The 13,176-nt window shown below is 40.6% G+C and overlaps 1 protein-coding gene across 3 annotated transcripts in view; it reads right to left on the bottom strand.

Annotated features, from left to right (window-relative positions):
• p4ha2.L (prolyl 4-hydroxylase, alpha polypeptide 2 L homeolog) overlaps positions 1–13,176 on the bottom strand; it is a 95,506-nt gene that overhangs the window by 28,687 nt on the left and 53,643 nt on the right. Inside the window, exon 1 of one of the 3 annotated variants that reach the window (XM_018251083.2) lies at positions 7,646–7,843. The exons of 1 other annotated variant lie outside the window; for it this stretch is intronic. The gene's annotated coding sequence lies outside the window, so the exon portion shown is untranslated. 3 annotated transcript variants of the gene reach the window in all.

Below are 13,176 nucleotides of genomic sequence, written 5' to 3'. Positions count from 1 at the left end.
TTGAATTTTTATTCCCCTATTCTAATGTAAATTTGAATGTGAGATTTACCCCACCTCGATCATAGAAACATGAAAACCCTGCAGTTATTAAAATACACTGAACCATTATCAGATTCTTCCCATTATAGCTAACCAGAAGAGTGGGCTGTTGATTGTCAATTTAGACAGGAAATTCATAGTACATGGTTGAGAATCAACGCGTCATGTCCCAGTTAATAAACCCTCGAATTCGACCCTCAAATTAAATCCTCTAAATTCGAATATCGAATTCGAAGGATTTAGCGCAAATGCTTCGATCGATTGATCGAACGAAAAAATCCTTCGAATCGAACGATTTTAATCGATTGAACCTCGGTAGGTTTAAAGTGGCGAAGTTTGAAGTCAAAGAATTTTAAAGAGCCAGTACTTAGACTACCAAATGGTCGAATAGTCAAAACTATTTTTACTTCGAATCGTTCAAATCATTCGATTCGATCGAATTTGACCCATTCGATGGTCGAAGTACCCAAAAAAATACTTCAAAATACGTATTTTTTATCATCGACCATCGAATGGGTCAAATTCGATCGAATCGAATGATTCGAACGATTCGAAGTAAAAATAGTTTTGACTATTCGACCATTTGGTAGTCTAAGTACTGGCTCTTTAAAATTCTTTGACTTCAAACTTCGCCACTTTAAACCTACCGAGGTTCAATGTTAGCCTATAGGGACCTTCCCTAGCACTTTTCTAACATTTTTTTGATTGAAGAAAAATCCTTCGATCGATCGATTAAAATCGTATCGGCGATACATGCAGAGATATTACCTGCAGCCGACAGAAATCTTTTGACCTGTCCCATCGACCAAACGACCGATCTCCATGGGATGAAAAATGTTGCGAATCTCCACACACGGTCCAAAAATCATACGAATCCTCAATTCGTACAATCAGATCTTTGCGTCTATTGCCAGCTTAACTCTGTTGTTCATATTGTCTTTCGCCCTGGGCCAGCTTATGTGCACTACAGTAAAATTTAAGACACTACTATAGAGTTTATGTGGCTGAAAAACAAGGGTAAAGATGGTGGAGCAGGCTAGTAAACTGGCCTTTTGTAACATTTTGTTTCTTGAAGCAAATGAATCCTGATAATCCTGTTCCTTTTAGGGGCAGATTTATAAAGGGTTGAATAGTCAATTCGAATTTAAAAATTCACACATTTGAACCTCGGTAGGTTTAAAGTGGCGAATTCTTCACTCGAGCTTAGTAAATGTGCCCCTAAAACTCTAAAACCTGTCGAGGTCATATAGGAGTCAATGGCAGACGAACATTTGAAGATGTTAATAGCCTTCATAATGTTTGAGGTTTTTTTCAGGGTGTTTTGCCCAAAAATTCTAACAATTCCAGGTGTTTCCCACAGAAAAATTGATTAATTTGAGTTTTTGGGTGTCACAACTTGAACTTGCTGAATCAAGTTTTTTCTATTCAAGTTTTTTCTTAAATAAGGTATCATTGCAAACCTCTCAAGATGAAATAAAAGAATTGCTCGGGAAAAGCGGACAGGAATATTCAATGTCTCGGCCAATTCAGCTGGTCACAGGAGAAAAAGTGGCATAAAATATGCATCTTAACTGTTAACAAGAAACCTTACCTGCACTAATTAGAAATGTATTTAAAAGTAAAGCACACACCAAAATCCTGGACAGCGCACTCTTCGGATCACTCAAGGAATTGCTTGATCATCAAACCATTGGTAAAAAACTTGATTTTATTAAATATTTAACATTTAGAGGTCTCTGATGAAGTGCAGTGACACGAAACGCGTCAGACCTCATGGCGCAGGGCTATACAGTTTGTTAAAATGTTAAATATTTAATAAAATCAAGTTTTTTACCAATGGTTTGATGATCAAGCGATTCCTTGAGTGATCCGAAGAGTGCGCTGTCCAGGATTTTGGTGTGTGCAGTATTTCGTTCTCCCTTAGCGACGGACTCAGGGCGGCTGCACCTGGGTCACAACGAAGTCCGGGAAAGATATTATATCTTCATTCATTTGGGAAGCTGAATCCGGTGACCTTGCGAGGGGTCTGGGGCTTTGCGCACCCGGACCAGCAAACCTTAAGGGTGAGCTTGAAACCGGTACTAAGCAGATAATAAAAATATAATAACAAATTAAACAAATTAATGTGTATTAAACGGAGGAACAATTTATCACAGGACTCGTAGAAAGAAAAATCATTTTTTAAATCCCAATAAGTAACGCTGTGAAAGTCTTTTCATCATATAAAAGTAAAGTCCTATTGTAAAAGGGAAAACTGGTATATGATCTTTTGTTTGGGGGTTATTTATTAAGGTTTGAGTTGTGTTTTCCATGAAAACTCAAGTTTTCAAGTTGATCTAAAAAAATTTTTTAAAAACTAAAATTTTTGAGATTATACCTTGACCCTGGAAATAGATTGAATCTGAAAATACACCATCTAAAAACTGTCAAGGTTATGTAGGAGTCAATGGCAGAGGTCCCTTGAACCATATGAAGATGTTAATAGCCTTTATGAAGTTTTTTTCCAGAGGGTTTTTCCCAAAAACTCTAATAATTCGAGTTTTTGGGTTTCGCAACTTGAACTCATCGAATGGAGTTTTTTTCCAGTTAAGTTTTATCATTCGATTCATAAATACTCTAACATTCGACGTTTGATAAATAACCCCCTAAATCTATATTAACATTACTGGCCTTCTAATCTGTTTTTGCATTATTTTCCTTTATTCTACTAGGCAGTCTTTAAACTTTTAAGTCTCAGGCAAATGGTTTTCATTTATTTACATTTCCTTCTCTCCACCGAACACACTGAGCTTGGATCCTGTCAAACAAAGGTCCATTCATATGTGAGTATCTGACAAGACCTGTGATCTTTAGGAAAGCATAATTTACTTGCATCCACCTGGCACTGTGCAAAGTAAATTTCAGTCTCAAGCATGCACTTTTGGGAGGAAATTTACTCAGTAAAGTGAATGGCAGTAGGTAGAAACACTGTCTGGTGGGCACTGGCATTCCTCCATCAGTGGGAAATGCCAGTGGCAAATACTTTTGAATGCACAAAAACTCTTAGGGGCTGATTTATCACAGGTTCTTTTTCCCGCAAATGAACTTGAAATTCGAATAGTATCTTATTAAAGAGAAACTCATATCTAAAACTCAAACGAATATTACCGACCCAAAAACTCTAATCGAATTTCTCTGAAAAAAACTCGAAAGTCAGGAAGGCTATTAAAATCTTCAAATGGGTCACTGGATCCCTGTCATTGACATCTACATGAACGCGGCAGGTTTTAGGTGGCGAATAGTAGAATTCGAGTTATTCCCAGGGTCCAGGTATGATAAATCTCAAATTCCAGTTTGGATTATTCCCAACTTGAACTTGTGAGTTTAGACCAAAAATCCAACTTGAAAATTCGAATTTCCAATTCGAACCTTAATAAATCTGCCCCTTAATCTTGGAATTAAAAATCCTTAGCTGTATGTGTCATCTATTTTCTTGCCAAGTTTATTTTGATTTCTCGCTCCATATAATTACAGCCATAAAACCAAGGAAGTAACTAAAACCAAATTTTTCAAACATTGCAAGTTTAACCCACATTCCCCGCTCCTGCCCAATTTTCCATCTGTGGATTTAAAATTAAAATCCATGTTTGGAAGAGATAATAAGGGACATATGAGTGGATAATAAAGCTGTGAGTTTGCTTTGCTTCTGATTAAGTTAGATGTGAGTTCAGGCTATGCAATCTGCCTCGGAACATTGGATCGTAGTTGCAGGGCAAGTTTCATTGCACAGCAATAATCCAAAAACCCATCTGAGTTCAACAGAAGCCACCAAAGGTGTGAACTATAGAGCACCAATAAGTCTCAACTGATAATAATGGAAATAGGGCTAATAGTAAACAGCATACAAATGATGGTGTGAACAAACCCTTATGCATACTTTTTTTTATCCCCATGTTCAAGAATGTGAAACACAGAGTTATGGCTACATTAAAGGGAATGTCAACCCAAAAGATAATGAAATAAATAACCATTCTAAGCAATTTTGCAATATAAACTCATTACAAACTCTCTATGGTTTTTAACTTATTTGTACGGGTATGGGACCTGTTATGCAAAATGCTCGGGACCTGGGGTTTTCCAGATAATGGATCTTTCCACAATTCGGATCTTCATACCTTAAAAAACATTAAATAAACCCAATAGGCTGTTTTTGCCTCCAATAAGGATTAGATATCTCTCAGTTTGGATCAAGTACTGTTTTATTATTACAGAGAATAATAAACAGAGAAACAGAGAATTATTTGGATAAAATGGATTCTATGGAAAAACGGCCTTCCCATAATTTGTATCTTTCTGGATAATGGGTTTCCGGATAATGGATCCCATACCTATATTGCAATTGAATGCAGTGTTTGTCTGTCCTGGTGGCTCAGACTGTTGATACAATGTAAGACGAGGCAGCTGATTAACAGACCTGACTTTGCTGGGGACCTAAGACTTCTACAGCATTGTTTAAAACGTAACAACCAAGAGTTATACAAATGCTGCTTTCAACAGCAATTATATTTAGAAACACTAAACATTTTTAATAAACGTATATTGGAAAGTTGCTTTGAATTATGTTTTCTTTCATTAGGCACATTTTTATTTTGGGGTTGACTCGCCCTTTGGATTTACTACAATAAAAACTGCTCTGTACATATTTTTTTAAGTGCTACTTTTTTTTTTGATAAAGTGCTACTTGTAGACGCAGCGCTGTACAGTAGAGCAATAGAACGTTAACACAACAAACAGGGGTCAATACAATAATGTACATTTCCGTTCATTTCTACATGGGGAATTGGTCTACAATTTGAGCTGCAGCCAAAACATATTTAAACACAGCTGGTTTTAAGGGCGCGCAATACAGAAAACTACTGGAAAAATTAAAATGCCAAGTCCAACACAAAAGTAAAGGGCTGCATGTTATTTTTAGTTCAGACATTTACAGACACACAATGTACCCATACATCGGGTGTTCATTCTCTCTCATGGGGCTTAGGAACTGTAAAACGCAACATCATAGCAAATCTGTAATGATGCCTAAAAGTTGCAAATAGTGTTCTTCCTTCTTCAAACATAGAAGAACACTGTGAGTTAACCCAGTGGCCAAACATGACTTTCATCTACAGTGAATGTTTAAAATTGTTTAAATACCTCCCAGCTGAAATACAGAATGAGCTTACAAGCAGGCACAATGTGGCATTCACAGAACACTGAAGTATCAGGTTGTTGGGTTACCTGACTGCCACCCCCCCTCTTTGCTATAAAGTGTACGTAATGATTTCCATGTGCCGAGAAGAGCAATATAGGCACTGGCTCTGTTGTTTGGGATTGCCCGTTAAATCACTTGGGAGAGTGGAGTGATTTAAAAGTTTGAATAAAATGTTAGGAGCGTGCTTCTCAGGGGCAAAAAAATCCTGCGGCCATAACTAACTTTTGGTGGCTAAGCATAACCACATTACAGATAACTACACAAAGCATATAATTAATAATAAATACCTGTAGCAGGTAAATAAGGGCAGACACACACGTGGAGATTCAGGCCGATTTAGTCGGCCTGCCAGAAATTGCCTCTTCTTCGGGCAACTAATCTCCCCAAACTGCCTTCCCGCCGGAGGGATGGCACTCGAATCGCTCCATTTTCCAAAGTTTCAGCGTGAAGCAGCTTCGGGCTACTTCGGAAAACAAAGCGCTCCAAGTGCCATCCCGTCGGCGATTTAGATTCTAGCCGGCGGGAAGGCATTGCAGGGAGATTAGTCGCCGAAGAAGAGGCGATTTGTCGCTGGGTGACTAATCTCCCCGAATGCCAGAAATTGCCTCTTCTTCGGGCGACTAATCTCCTCGAACTGCCTTCCCGCCGGAGGGATGGCACTCGGATCGCTCCATTTTCCAAAGTTTCATCGTGAAGCAACTTCGGGCTACTTCGGAAAACAAAGCGCTCCAAGTGCCATCCCGTCGGCGATTTAGATTCTAGCCGGAGGGAAGGCATTGCGGGGAGATTAGACGCTGAAGAAGAGGCAATTTGTCGCTGGGTGACTAATCTCCCCGTATCTCCATGTATTTCTCTGTCCTAAAAAGAATATGAGAGTGAATCTCATTACTCAGTTATACTCAACAAAGTACCCAGTTTTAGTAAAAAGCCCAAAGAGCAGCATAAAAACATTGTGCCTCATAAAACCTCTGAACTGCAAGGTACACCTGCATCCCTCAGGCTACTGTTGGACTTCAACAGCCAGACACCCTCTATAACAGAAGAGTTTTTTTTTTTCTAAAAGAAACACAATAAGGTGGTTAAATTCCTCAAAAATACACTTCAAATGTCAAAGGTAATTTATGTGGCTACTGTAACGGACTGTTTCTGTATACATGCCCTTTTCCATACAACCCATATACTGTAGTGGACATTTGGTATTTTATAACCGATCATTATTATTATCGTGTATTTTTAGAGTTTCAGCATATTGCGCAGCGCTGTAAAACAAATGGGTTCATACAAAGAAATCACATGAACTACATACATATAGAGTTACACACACAACGATCAGTATCGGTACAAAAGGCGAGGAAGGGTCATTATTTTATATTGGGAGATTAAATAGATTTTAGCACTCGCGTGGGCACCTGTCGTCGCCGGCAATTATATCATCAATGAATGAGGGGAGATTCTAAAGTGTTTCGTCTCCCAAACGCTATAGTGAAAAATTATATAGAAAACAGATGTGTAGAATCCGTCCAGGCACCATTACCCTATAAAGACTGAAGCACTTGCTTTTGCCCTGTTTGAAGAGAAAACGTCGAATTAGGCAGATAATTAAACCCTTCATGGTTAGGGTTGCCACCTGGCCGGTAAAAATTATGGTTGATCCAACGTTATTAATAGGGAAAAAAGATAAATATATAGGAAGGTATTTTTTCCAGAAAAGGTGGCAACCCTACTCATGGTGCATGCCTGCGTCTCACTAACATTTGTGCAAAAAGTTCACACATTGAATAACCTGCTGCAGCCAGATCTTCTACCTCTTTTAAGGGTGAGGCCACACTGGGCATTTCAGGGAGTTTTGATTGCCTGGCGACTAACTGCCTCGTCTTTGCGGCGACCAATCTCCCCAAGCGCCTTCCCTCAGTCTGCACCGGCTAAAATGAAAAAAAAAAAAAGAGTTGCCGCGTGTGATTAGCACCGGCGTTTTTTTATTTTAGCCGGCGCAGAGTGAGGGAAGGCGTTTGGGGAGACTGGTCGCCGCAAAGATGAGGCGATATGGTCGCCAGGAGATCAAAACTCCCTAAATGCCCAGTGTGGCCTCACCCTTACATGAGCAAGGTGAACTGGTGTTTAGTTGCCATGGTTACTGCACTTTTTTTAATCAAACATCAACCAACTTCTCTGATTTGGGAACATTGATTTTTTTTTTAAATCCCAATGGGACCCCCTGCATTTCTATTTTTAAATTTCAAAACCTCGCAACCTGAAAATGTAATAAAAGTTAGATAAGTTACATTCAACCCCCTATATTTACAGCACCATTTAAAGCCCCTTCCCATAAAGAGTGGCGCTATTAGCACCGTGAGCAGCATGTGCGCCTCTTACCTCTGCCACTCTCAGCTGGGTGCGCTGTACTAAGCAGACGTGAGCCTGTGTTCCCGAGCACCAGTGAACTAGAAGTTTCCCATAGCAAGTTGTATAATAGAAACAAGCCTGGGCTCACACTCCCCTCCCATTTAGCCAGCACAGCCCTCTCTACCTTGACGTCCTATCCGGCCCCGTCTGCTCCCCCCCCCTACTGCTCGTGCAATGGCTCACGCAGCTCATGAACATTAATACGTGTCGCCCAGGACCGATCCACTGTAGATGTAACTGGGGGGGGGGAGGTGCCGAGCAGCAGATGTATAGAATGGGAGGGGGTGTCCAAAGCAGATGTTTGCGTTGTATTTGTCTGCGCTTAGCAATTGCCAGGGTGCGATATGCTGCTGCTTGTCCTGTGATGTTCTCGTGTGCCCCTTACTTTATTAGTGGAACCTCCTCGCAGAGACCTATATTCTCGCTATTCTTTTCTGGACGCACCTCTACTCGTCTAGCCCTAAGGGTAAGGGCAGAAGCTAACATTTGGGGAGGTTTAGTCGCCCGGCGACAAAGCGACTCTTCTTCAGGCGATAATCTCCCCAAAATACCTTCATAACTGGCACTCGGACAGCTTCATTTTCCGAAGTCGTCCAAAATTTCCTCGTGAGGCGACTTCGGAAAAGAAATCTCGCCGAGTGCCTTCCCGCTGACGATTTTCATTTTACCCGGCAGTAGGGTTACCACCTGGCCGGTATTTTACCGGCCTGGCTGGTAAAAATTATGGTTGATCCCAATGTTATTAATAGGGAAAAAAGATAAATATATAGGAAGGCTGGTATTTTTTTTCTAGAAAAGGTGCCAACCATACCTAGCAGGGGAAGCAGTTCGGGGAGATTAGTTGCCCCGAAGAAGAGGAGATTTGCCACCGGGTGACAAACCCACACCCCCCCCCCGAATCTGCGTGTGTCCCCAGACCCTAAGATTCGGAGAGATTTAGTCGGTGACAAATCTCTTCTTAGGGCCGACTAATCTCCCCCCGAACTGCCTCCCGCCGACAAGAATGTAAATCGCTGGCTTCATTTTCCGAAGTTGCCTCACGAGGAAACTTCGGGCGACTTTGGAAACAAAGCACTCTGAGTGCCATCCCACTGGCGATTTACATTCTAGTCGGTGGGAAGGCTTTTCGGGGAGATAAGTCCCCCGAAGAAGAGGCAATTAGTCGCATGGCATCTAAATCTTCCTGTGTCTCTGCCCTTTAGATTCTAGCCGGCGGGATAACTTTTCGGGGGGGATAAGTCGCCCGAAGAAGAGGCGATTAGTTGCCGGGCGACTAAATCTCCCCAAATCTTCCCATGTCTCTGCCCTTTAGATTCTAGCCAACGGGATGGCTTTTCAGGGAGATAAGTCGTCTGAAGAAGAGGCGATTAGTTGCCGGGCGACTAAATCTCCCAGAATCTTCCCGTGTCTCTGCCCTTTAGATTCTAGCCGGCAGGAAGGCTATTCGGGGAGATTAGTCGCCCGAAAAAGAGGTGATTTGAAACTGGGCGACTAAATCTCCCAGAATCTCAGTGTGTGGCTTTACCCTAAGGGCAAGGTCACTTGTCGCATTTTAACATTGCGGTTTTAGAAAAACGAGTAAATACGCATGATAATATGCATTTTTCAGCCTGTAGTTTTCTTTTCCTTTTCTGGGTTTTCTCATTCTCCACAATTCCACTCTGAAGAATTTAATAAACCTTTGTGAAAAAAAAATAATTTACATGCAAAATGTTGCCGTACTGATGCACAACATAATTACGGCACCAGGATACAAAGCCGTAAATACGTATATGCGCAATGAATCTCACGAGAGTTTGGCCGCCATATTGAACATACGAAGTGTATTTCCAAACCTTCGGATTCCATAGAGTTCAATAATATGGCATATTGGCCTTTCTGTTAAAAAAAACGTAAATACTGGCGTTGCGTGGCAGATGTTGGCTCACAAGCGCCCTGTTTATTTATTAATTACTATAGTGTGTATTCCATTATTTTCAATAGGGTTCATTTTGTGCATATTTACGCTTGGCTGCACACTTTTAAAAATATTCAGCGTAAAAACACCACGTGTGACCTTGCCCTAAGTCCCCTTGTGTGTAGGGCCCCTCAAAAGAGTAAAAAAAGTAGAAAGTTATCTGTGTGTGCATACGTGTCCGCCCCTCTCCTGACATTGCAGGGTCTCTGGCAGCAGCCGTCTGAAGATACTCATTACTCATCCAGAGACTCCTGAGTCATATGTAACATATTGCTTTGTGTATATGAGAGTGGTAGAAAATGGCTCTGGTCAGTGTCAGAGACTGTGTTTGGCTTTTTATGTTGAGCAGTTTCCTGAGGGATGGGGGTGGGCTTTAAGCTCAGATGTTTTTATCGGGACACTTTCTACCACACAAACCCCCTCAGTCATGGACGCAACTACACAGGAAGAAGACCCGGCCAAGGAGTTTAGGGGCACAGTAGCCCTAATTAAACAGCAATTTCAATATATCTTGGTAGAACAGGTCAATTTACCAATGTTGTGGGGCCTTTGTACATCGAGTTACACCACTGCCCTTAGTGTCTGGGTCTTCTACAATCTGCATTGCATAGTCCAAGCCATATTCCTTTTCTAATTGCTTTTATATTTATGTGAGGGACAGAATGCCATTGCCCTTGCTGGCAGAGTATTGCTGTACTTTTGAATTAGTACAATATATTTCAGTGCTCTCGCTTTGTTGTGGCTGCTAGGGATGTAGCGAACCGCCGATAATGTGTTCGCGAACGCCGTTCGCGAACACCGGCAAAAAATGCGAACAGTTCGCGAACAGTTCGCGAACTTCGAACATCCGAAAATCGTTCGATTCGAACGATCGAAGGATTTTAATCGTTCGATCGAACGATTTTCGTTCGAATCGAACGAAAATCGTTCGATTTTAGCGACCGAATGGTCGAACGATTTTGACGCGAACGCCTATTGGCGAACGTCGCGCGACGTTCGCGAACTTGCGGCGGACGCGAACAGCCGATGTTCGCGCGAACAAGTTCGCCGCAGAACAGTCCGCGACATCCCTAGTGGCTGCTTGAAACACAAACCAAAGCCTTTGTTGTTATAACGTGGGTTACCTGAGAACTAAACGCAATCATTTTAGAATCATAATGCCCGGTGATCAGAAATGAGTTTTATATAAAGCAGGGCAACTGCAAAGCAAGTTACTGATATCTCTGTTAACTCCATGCCCGTTTTTATGGGAACATTTTAATATACAGTCATAAATAACTAGAAATCAAGCAAACTTTTTCACAAATATGTATTCCACCACACAAATATGTATTGCAGTATGTGCTCACAAACAATATCACATTCCTTTAAACACATACAGTGAATCTAGGTTAAACCAGGCACTTGTACATGCTCTCAACCAGGGTTATCACTAAAACTGTCCCAAGGACCAGTAACATCAACTTTTGGTTTTTTTAAAATTCGTTAGTATACAACGAAAAAAAAGCCACAAAGACAAATGAAACTTTAAAGTCGATAAGTCTTTATTAAGAAATAACTTACCGAAACTCCACTTGTGCTCCTCTTCAGAAAAGGTGACAGGGCGACGATTGGGGTTGCCAACTTTTCTGGAAAAAATACCGGCCTTCCTATATATTTTTCTTTTTTCCCTATTAATAACATTGCGATCAACCATCATTTTTACCAATCAGGACGGTAAAATACCGGCCAGGTGGCAACCCTAGCGACGATCCATCGTGTTGCGCTTGATTTCTCCTCCCTGGCTATCTCCAATAAGGAATTTAGGGAGGAGAAATCAAGTGAATCGCCTTTTCTGAAGAGGCGCGCAAGCAGAGTTTCGGTAAATTATTTCTTAATAAAGCCTTTCAAAGTTTAATTTGTCTTTGTGTTTTTTTTTCATTGTATACTAATGAATTTGCTATTTAATATTGCTGCTCCAGCATACTTCTGCACTGAAATTTGTTTTTCAAATTACCAAACTGATTTTTTTTTAATTAATTCAATTTAATTTTGTCAGTTTCCCAGGTGCCCCCAGTTATGTGACTTGTGCTCTGATAAACTTATGTCACTCTTTATTACTGTACTGCAAGTTGCAGTGATTTCACCCTCCTCCCGTCCCCCCAGCAGAACAATGGGAAGGTAACCAGATAAAAGCTGGTACACATAAGAACAGCACTCAATAGTAACAATCAATGTCCCACTGCGACCCCATTAAGTTACACTGAGTAGGAGAAACAATAGCCTTTCAGAAAGCAGTTCCATAGTGTAGCACTGGCTGTTTCTAAAAACACATGACCCGACCGGGCAAAATTACCTGAGCTGGCTGCCTACACAGCAATATAACAACTAAAAAAAATACACTTATTGGATAAGGAATTACATTTTATATGGTAGAGTGAATTATTTGCAGTGTAAACAGTGTAATTTAGGAATAAAAACTATACCATAAAACTCATGACAGAATCCCTTTAAGATACACCCCAGAAATCACACTGTACGTGCTACGTTTCCAGCACTGAGGATCTCAAAAGAACAACGTTGTACGTTTTTGTAAGGGTTACTGGTATAATACTTTTTAAAGAACATTTTCTAGCTGAGGTAATGCTGCTTCCTGTAGAAACATGCTATGAACTAGAGCCAGGACGTCTCTTCTTACAGCATGCTGCGGCTTCCCTTTATTAAAAGAATATGCCTGAAGTGAATATGTTTTGCCAGGATGAGACACTTTTCCCATACACTAAGTGAGCTCATTCCTTGCGTGAGCTATCTGGGGATACTTAGAAGATTTGCTGCTTTATAACAGACAGCCTAAAGCTAGCTCTAGGATACCATTACCGAGTCAATAATTTTTACAATCCTAATTTACTCAGCGATTTATGAGTGCAGGTACTTTCAATTATAAGTGGTGTGTGTATATAAGATTTTATAACACAGATTTATTATTATTGTAGTGTTTGGGCAAGTTTTTAAGAAATCAAAGGATTTTTGGTAAAATCGTACGATCATACGATTAAACGTTTCATTGTACGATCGTATGATTTTAAAAATCCTTCGAGTTTCTACTTCGAATGTCGAACTACCCTATTCAATGATCGAATTTCAAAGTTTTTTGCACTCCGAAATTCGATCCTTAGTAAATGTGCCCCTGGGAGTGGCAAGATGTTAAGTATCCCTCAAATGTTAGGCAGCCCTCAAAGTATGAAACTGCTTTCCTTTTTCCCAAGGCTGGTGCTCCTTTTTGTAAAAAAGTTGTACCAGTCCAGGCTCTTTCCACTCAGTTCTATGAAAAACTGCACAATAAATGAACGTTTGCAATGTACATCTATCTATGTATCTATTATCTATCTATCTATCTATCTATCTATCCATCATCTATCTATCTATCTATCTATCTATAAAAGATGTTACTATTGTGCACGTGCTCTAGTCTACAACTCTGAAGCCACAAGGTCTGTATATTATCCTTCTCTAAACACTTTCTGGTAGGATCATGTTCAACATAAGCTCCAACCAAGGATTTTGA

Source organism: Xenopus laevis, chromosome 3L (assembly GCF_017654675.1).
Source record: "Xenopus laevis strain J_2021 chromosome 3L, Xenopus_laevis_v10.1, whole genome shotgun sequence".
In the NCBI taxonomy this organism is placed as follows: domain Eukaryota; kingdom Metazoa; phylum Chordata; class Amphibia; order Anura; family Pipidae; genus Xenopus; species Xenopus laevis.
Note: the sequence above shows the minus strand (reverse complement) of the source record. Positions and strands in the feature narration are given on the sequence as shown.